Source organism: Coregonus clupeaformis, unplaced genomic scaffold, assembly GCF_020615455.1.
Source record: "Coregonus clupeaformis isolate EN_2021a unplaced genomic scaffold, ASM2061545v1 scaf2635, whole genome shotgun sequence".
Classification (NCBI taxonomy): Eukaryota; Metazoa; Chordata; class Actinopteri; order Salmoniformes; family Salmonidae; genus Coregonus; species Coregonus clupeaformis.
Genome location: NW_025536089.1, coordinates 50,925 through 56,924, shown reverse-complemented (window position 1 = coordinate 56,924; position 6,000 = coordinate 50,925). Strand labels below are relative to the sequence as shown.

At 51.8% G+C, this 6,000-nt stretch overlaps 1 pseudogene; it reads right to left on the bottom strand.

Moving 5' to 3' along the window:
• Positions 1 to 1,549: 1,549 nt before the first annotated feature.
• LOC123481185 overlaps positions 1,550 to 6,000 on the bottom strand; it is a 43,166-nt pseudogene continuing 38,715 nt past the window's right edge.

Genomic DNA, 6,000 nt, shown 5'->3' with positions numbered 1-6,000 from the left:
TGATTAACCCCTTGTGTCATGCATGGTTAGCATACTGGCTACATGGACCTGTAGTAATGATGATTAACCCCTTGTGTCATGCATGGTTAGCATACTGGCTAAATGGACCTTGTTGGCCTTAGGGTCGTCAGGACTGTGTGTGTGTGTGTGTGTGTGTGTGTGTGTGTGTGTGTGTGTGTGTGTACCTCGTTGGCCTTAGGGTCGTCAGGACACTGTGTGTGTGTGTGTGTGTGTGTGTGTGTACCTCGTTGGCCTTAGGGTCGTCAGGACACTGTGTGTGTGTGTGTGTGTGTACCTCTCGTTGTGCCTTAGGGTCGTCTGGGACACTGTGTGTGTGTGTACCTCGTTGGCCTTAGGGTCGTCAGGACACTGTGTGTGTACCTTGTTGGCCTTTGGTCGTCAGAGACACTGTGTGTGTACCTCGTTGGGCCTTAGGGTCAGTCAGGACACTGTGTGTACTTCGTTGGCCTTAGGGTCGTCAGGACACTGTGTGTGTGCCTCGTTGGCCTTAGGGTCGTCAGGACACTGTGTGTGTGTGTGTACCTCGTTGGCCTTAGGGTCGTCAGACACTGTGTGTGTGTGTACCTCGTTGGCCTTAGGGTCGTCAGGACACTGTGTGTGTGTGTGTGTACCTCGTTGGCCTTAGGGTCGTCAGACACTGTGTGTGTGTACCTCGTTGGCCTTAGGTCGTCAGGACACTGTGTGTGTGTGTACCCTCGTTGGCCTTAGGGTCGTCAGGACACTGTGTGTGTACCTCGTTGGCCTTAGGGTCGTCAGGACACTGTGTGTGTGTACCTCGTTGGCCTTAGGGTCGTCAGGACACTGTGTGTGTGTGTACCTCGGTTGGCCTTAGGGTCGTCAGGACACTGTGTGTGTGTGTGTGTACCTCGTTGGCCTTAGGGTCGTCAGGACACTGTGTGTGTACCTCGTTGGCCTTAGGGTCGTCAGGACACTGTGTGTGTACCTCGTTGGCCTTAGGGTCGTCAGGACACTGTGTGTGTGTGTGTACCTCGTTGGCCTTAGGGTCGTCAGGACACTGTGTGTGTGTGTGTGTGTACCTCGTTGGCCTTAGGGTCGTCAGGGCCACTGTGTGTGTGTGTACCTCGTTGGCCTTAGGGTCGCCAGGACACTGTGTGTGTGACCTCGTTGGCCTTAGGGTCGTCAGGACACTGTGTGTGTGTGACCTCGTTGGCCTTAGGGTAATGCTAGACACTGTGTGTGTGTGTACCTCGTTGGCCTTAGGGTCGTCAGGACACTGTGTGTGTGTGTGTGTACCTCGTTGGCCTTAGGGTCGTTCAGGACACTGTGTGTGTGTGCCTCGTTGGCCTTAGGGTCGTCAGGACACTGTGTGTGTGTGTGTGTGTACCTCGTTGGCCTTAGGGTCGTCCAGGACACTGTGTGTGTGTGTGTACCTCGTTGGCCTTAGGGTCGTCAGGACACTGTGTGTGTGTACCTGTTGGCCTTAGGGTCGTTGCAGGACACTGTGTGTGTGTACCTCGCTGGCCTTAGGGTGCGTCAGGACACTGTGTGTGTGTGTACCTCGTTGGCCTTAGGGTGAGGACACTGCGTCCTTGGTCTGTTTGATGTTCTCCACCATTTTCCTCAGGAAGGCATGGCTGTTGTTCTCATTCTGTACCATCAACACCTCCAGCATGAACCACAGACACCTACACACACAAACACACACACGGTCAGAATACACACAAACACACACATCAGAAATGTTTAGGAGAGATGAAGAGGAGAGGCTATGTAGTGTCTGATTTAGGAGAGATGAAGAGGAGAGGCTATGTACTGTCTAATTTAGGAGAGATGAAGAGGAGAGGCTATGTACTGTCTAATTTAGGAGAGGGATGAAGAGGAGAGGCTATGTACTGTCTGATTTAGGATAGGGATGAAGAGGAGAGGCTATGTACTGTCTTATTTAGGAGAGGGATGAAGAGGAGAGGCTATGTACTGTCTGATTTAGGAGAGATGAAGAGGAGAGGCTATGTACTGTCTGATTTAGGAGAGGGATGAAGAGGAGAGGCTATGTACTGTCTGATTTAGGAGAGGGATGAAGAGGAGAGGCTATGTACTGTCTGATTTAGGAGAGAGATGAAGAGGAGAGACTATGTACTGTCTGATTTAGGATAGGGATGAAGAGGAGAGGCTATGTACTGTCTGATTTAGGAGAGATGAAGAGGAGAGGCTATGTACTGTCTGATTTAGGATAGGGATGAAGAGGAGAGGCTATGTACTGTCTGATTTAGGAGAGGGATGAAGAGGAGAGGCTATGTACTGTCTGATTTAGGAGAGATGAAGAGGAGAGGCTATGTACTGTCTGATTTAGGAGAGATGAAGAGGAGAGGCTATGTACTGTCTGATTTAGGATAGGGATGAAGAGGAGAGGCTATGTACTGTCTGATTTAGGAGAGGGATGAAGAGGAGAGGCTATGTACTGTCTGATTTAGGATAGGGATGAAGAGGAGAGGCTATGTACTGTCTGATTTAGGAGAGGGATGAAGAGGAGAGGCTATGTACTGTCTGATTTAGGAGAGAGATGAAGAGGAGAGACTATGTACTGTCTGATTTAGGATAGGGATGAAGAGGAGAGACTATGTACTGTCTGATTTAGGATAGGGATGAAGAGGAGAGGCTATGTACTGTCTGATTTAGGATAGGGGATGAAGAGGAGAGGCTATGTACTGTCTGATTTAGGAGAGGGATGAAGAGGAGAGGCTATGTACTGTCTGATTTAGGATAGGGATGAAGAGGAGAGGCTATGTACTGTCTGATTTAGGAGAGATGAAGAGGAGAGGCTATGTACTGTCTGATTTAGGAGAGATGAAGAGGAGAGGCTATGTACTGTCTGATTTAGGAGAGATGAAGAGGAGAGGCTATGTACTGTCTGATTTAGGATAGGGATGAAGAGGAGAGGCTATGTACTGTCTGATTTAGGAGAGATGAAGAGGAGAGGCTATGTACTGTCTGATTTAGGAGAGATGAAGAGGAGAGGCTATGTACTGTCTGATTTAGGATAGGGATGAAGAGGAGAGGCTATGTACTGTCTGATTTAGGAGAGATGAAGAGGAGAGGCTGTGTACTGTCTGATTTAGGATAGGGATGAAGAGGAGAGGCTATGTACTGTTTGATTTAGGATAGGGATGAAGAGGAGAGGCTATGTACTGTCTGATTTAGGAGAGATGAAGAGGAGACAGGGATGAAGAGGAGAGGCTATGTACTGTCTGATTTAGGAGAGATGAAGAGGGAGAGGCTGTGTACTGTCTGATTTAGGAGAGGGATGAAGAGGAGAGGCTATGTACTGTCTGATTTAGGAGAGATGAAGAGGAGAGGCTATGTACTGTCTGATTTAGGAGAGAGATGAAGAGGAGAGGCTATGTACTGTCTGATTTAGGAAAGATGAAGAGGAGAGGCTTTGTACGTGTGTGTGTGTGTGTGTGTGTGTGTGTGTGTGTGTGTGTGTGTGTGCGTACTCACTCCTTGAGGTCTCGGAGCTGTTCAAAGTCCTGTGGCTTGGTGAAGTCTGGGTCATGAGCCAGCAGGTGGATCATATAAGGAACCACATACTCTGGTAGGAGAGACAGCATCTTATCTATAGAGGGAGAAGGAGGAGGAGGGAGGAGGGAGGAGGAGGAGGAGGAGGAGGGAGGAGGGAGGAGGAGGAGAGGGAGGGGAGGAGGAGGAGGAGGAGGAGGAGGGAGGAGGGAGAAGGAGGGAGGAGGGAGGAGGGGAGGAGGAGGGAGGAGGGGGGAGAGGGAGGAGGAGGGAGGGGGAGAGGGAGGAGGGAGGGAGAGGGAGGGAGGGGGAGGAGGAGGGGGAGGGGGAGGAGGGAAGGAGGGGGAGGGGAGGGGAGGAGGAGGGGAGGGGGGATAAGGAGGGGGAGAAGGAGGAGGGGGGAGGAGAGAGTATTTAAAAAACATTGATAAAGGATGTTCTTTATGTATTAACCATGTGTTTGAGTTGTGGTTATGGTTGTGTTACGGACCTTAACTGTTACGGTCATGACTACGGTCCACTAAGCGGTTGTGTTATGGTCTTGAGTACGGTCCACTAAGCGGTTGTGTTACGGTCCACTAAGCGGTTGTGTTACGGTCCTGACTACGGCCCACTAAGCGGTCCTGACTACGGCCCACTAAGCGGTTATGTTAGGGTCCTGACTACGGCCCACTAAGCGGTCCTGACTACAGTCCACTAAGCAGTTGTGTTACGGTCCTGACTACGGTCCACTAAGCGGTTGTGTTACAGTCCTGACTACGGTCCACTAAGCGGTTGTGTTACGGTCCTGAGTACGGTCCACTAAGCGGTTGTGTTACGGCCCACTAAGCGGTTGTGTTACGGTCCTGACTACGGCCCACTAAGCGGTTGTGTTACTGTCCTGACTACGGTCCACTAAGCGTTGTGTTACGGTCCTGACTACGGTCCACTAAGCGGTTGTGTTACGGTCCTAACTGTTGCGGTCCACTAAGCGGTTGTGTTACGGTCCCTGACTACGGCCCACTAAGCGCTTGTGTTACGGTCCTTAACTGTTGCGGTCCACTAGCGGTTGTGTTACGGTCCTGACTACGGTCCACTAAGCGGTTGTGTTACGGTCCTGAGTACGGTCCACTAAGCGGTTGTGTTGCGGTCCGACTACGGTCCACTAGCGGTTGTGTTACGGTCCTGACTACGGCCCACTAAGCCGTTTGTGTTACGGTCCTTAACTGTTGCGGTCCACTAAGCGGTTGTGTTACGGTCCTGACTCACGGTCCACTAAGCAGTTGTGTTACGGTCCTGAGTACGGTCCACTAAGCGGTTGTGTTACGGTCCTGACTCACGGTCCATTGCGGTTGTGTTACGGTCTGACTACGGCCCACTAGCGGTGTGTTAGCGGTCCTGACTTCACGGTCCACTAAGCGGTTGTGTTACGGTCCTGACTCACGGCCCACTAAGTGGTTGTGTATACGGTCCCTGACTACGGTCCACTAGCGGTTGTGTTCACGGTCTTGACCTACGGTCCACTAAGCGGTTGTGTTACGGTCCTACTACGGGTCCACTAGCGGTTGTGTTACGGTCCTGACTCACGCGGTGTTACTGTCGCGACTACGGTCCACTAAGCTGTACTGTTACGGTCCACTAAGCGGTTGTGTTACGGTCCTGACTATCACGGTCCACTAGCGGTTGTGTTACGGTCCTGACTACGGTCCACTAAGCGGTTGTGTTACGGTCCTGACTACGGTCCACTGCGGTTGTGTGTACGGTCTTGACTTCACGGTCCACTAAGCGGTTGTGTTAGTACGGTCCACTAAGCGGTTGTGTTACGGTCCTGACTATCGGCCCACTAAGCGGTTATGTTACGGTCCTGACTCCGGCCCACTAAGCGGTTATGTTACGGTCCTGACTCACGGTCCACTAAAGCGGTTGTGTTACGGTCCCGAGTACGGTCCACTAGCGGTTGTGTTACGGTCCTGACTACGGTCCACTAAGCGGGTGTGTTACGGTCCCTGACTACGGTCCACTAGCGGTTGTGTTACGGTCCTGACTACGGTCCACTAAGCGGTTGTGTTACGGTCCTGAATACGGCCCACTAAGCGGTTATGTTACGGTCCTGACTACGGTCCACTAAGCGGTTGTGTTACGGTCCTGAGTACGGTCCACTAAGCGGTTGTGTTACGGTCCTGACTACGGTCCACTAAGAGGTTGTGTTACGGTCTTGACTACGGCCCACTAAGTGGTTGTGTTACGGTCCTGACTACGGTCCACTAAGCGGTTGTGTTACGGTCCTGACTACGGCCCACTAAGCGGTCCTGACTACGGCCCACTAAGCGGTTATGTTACGGTCCTGACTGCGGTCCACTAAGCGGTTGTGTTACGGTCCTGAGTACGGTCCACTAAGCGGTTGTGTTCACGGTCCTGACTTACGGGTCCACTAAGCGGTTGTGTTACGGTCCTGACTACGGTCCACTAAGCGGTTGTGTTACGGTCCTACTACGGTCCACTAAGCGGTTGTGTTACGGTCCC